At 31.6% G+C, this 2,500-nt stretch overlaps 1 protein-coding gene across 1 annotated transcript in view; it reads right to left on the bottom strand.

Moving 5' to 3' along the window:
- Nucleotides 1–2,500, bottom strand: part of LOC135201188 (uncharacterized) — a 77,307-nt gene that overhangs the window by 7,232 nt on the left and 67,575 nt on the right. The gene's annotated exons all lie outside the window — the stretch shown is intronic.

The raw sequence follows: 2,500 nt of genomic DNA, 5'->3' as shown, positions 1-2,500 counted from the left end.
CTATCGTTTTGAGGATCCGGAGTATGTTCTGTTGCCTTTTTATTTACTAACACAAGAGAATAATGGTATTAAGGGATAATTTCTTGTCTATCTTTTTAACATAATGAAAAATGTATCCCCATGTTATCAAGATTCGAATTTTTATTTATTTTTCCTTTCTACCTGTCGTAATAGTAATGTTTTTTTATTATTATTTTGAATACCTCATTTGCTGCATTTGTGACGTACTGACATATTGGCTCCTAATCCTTATTCTGTTTTATTTTTCTTAGTATGATTTTTTTGGGGTAAATATCTCCAACCCCGAACGCTGCTACATAAGAAATCATAGGAAATTTTATAAAACTCCCATTGAAAACAAAGATTTCTATGTAACTGGGCGTAGAACAAGCCAAGTGGAGCTCCGAATACTCAAGTCTTTGATGATCAAACAGCTTGTTCCGAAATTGAACAATCAGACTTCGGCTGTCCCTTTATACCTGTCATATTATATGTATATATAAATAGATAGTATATATATATATAGATAATACATATATATATATATATATATATGATATATATATGATATATATATATATATAGTATTATAGATTATATATATATATATATATATAGTATATCTATATAGCATTTATACATGCTACTTTACTCAGGCTCTGGAAGTGGGGAAAATCACTTACCAAGTGTAGACGCTCATGATACAGAAACTCAATATATTAAACATAGAGAAAGTGGACAACACTGATGAATTTCCAGTTAAGGCTAAAGGAATTGTTGCATAAGTCAAATTTATGATCTAAATCTATAATTACTTGCCTATGTGTTCAGCTACACGAGGAGATCTTTGCTTAATCCGAGCACAGCTAACAGTAAAGATCTTCACACTGCATCTCTCATTAAGGTTGTCTGTGTCAAGTTGGTAAATTCCCGGAACGACTGAAGTTGGTTAAATACCAAATTCGGTTACCAAACGCTTAGGTGATAGACTAAAATACAAGTAGGAAAACGGAAGGCATCCGCTATTTAAAAGATTCGTTTAAATTATATATCTTGCTCAATGTCCAGCAGTTGCTTTATTTTTTTAATTGTTTTTTTATATTTTCATTGTTTTGTTATTCGTTCTTTTTTCTTTATTCGTGGAACCTTGCCTTGCCATAGACGTCGAGGCTGCTGGTACTATATTCTTTTTTATCTTAGATAATAATAATAATAATAATAATAATAATAATAATAATAATAATAATAATAATAATAAATTAAAAAGATATATAACAGAACAAAAGCAGATCAACTGTATACTCTATAATCAAGTCTGACTTCAGTAAAAAAAACAGATAGCAAGTAAACATGTTTTAGCAATTAGTGTACCTTCTTTTTTCTTATTGTAAATATAGGCAAGATTATAACGTGTCCAGTTGCTTCATAATCAGAAGCAATTTTTACCATTAGCACTATAAATTGTATTTTGACTATCTTATTTTATGAATTTAGAGGGCAATGGAACTAGATTACGCGTAATTTGAAGCATTCCTTGGTTTTTGCGTAACTTTCGCCTCTAATATACAGTATATATTATTTATTTATATTACCTTCGATTCACTGCATAAACAATTAAGTGACTGCTGGAATGAAACCAAGAACAAAATAACAGGGAGTGAAGCAAAAACGAGAAGGGAGAAAAAAAACAGACAGGGTAGAAAGAAAACAAGATAAAATTATTCGGTTAAATTTGTCAAGATAATGCAACGTAGACTTAACCCGAACTGCTTCTAATTTACAGAGATGCTCTGGATACTGTCAGATGCGCCGACGATAATACTAATCCTGAAACATATTTTGATGATATCATTATTATAAATATCAAAGTACGCCTTCACCTGCTTCTCCATCCCCCCTCCCAAACCACCCCTCCCTCATATTTCTCCTCCCCCTACTGCTCTCCGACCCTCAACCCACCAACGCTAAAATGCTGGTTTATATTACGCGTTCTCAGAAAAGGGGGAGGGGAGGGGAGGGAGAGAGAGGGGAGGCAGGGAGTATTGGAGGGAGCTGAAAGTGGTTATCCTTGACAAAATAAAGGATGAGTGTGTTTTTTTCTCACAAGGAATTTCCTACGGTCGTTAATTAAGGTTTTAAACTTTGTGTGCACTGCAGGATCGACTTTTTAAGGCAAATTATCCATTTTCTGAAGAAACATTCTGCATCTTTTGTAAGTTTTTAATTTCTTTACTATTTCCACCCAGTATTAAATGTCAGAATTAGTCTTTAATAGCCTTGATATCGTTACTGGAGATCGAATGGTGTCATTTCTTCAAGTTATACTTTAACCGATTCCCATTATTCGTTTGTTTGTACAAAAGCTAATTTAAAACACAAGGACAAGTCCCCTGAAAATGACCATGTTATATATATATATATATATATATATATATATATATATAGATATATAATATATATATATATATATAGATATATGTGTATATATATATAATATATC

Source organism: Macrobrachium nipponense, chromosome 28 (assembly GCF_015104395.2).
Source record: "Macrobrachium nipponense isolate FS-2020 chromosome 28, ASM1510439v2, whole genome shotgun sequence".
Classification (NCBI taxonomy): Eukaryota; Metazoa; Arthropoda; class Malacostraca; order Decapoda; family Palaemonidae; genus Macrobrachium; species Macrobrachium nipponense.
This window is presented reverse-complemented; position numbering and strand designations above follow the sequence as displayed.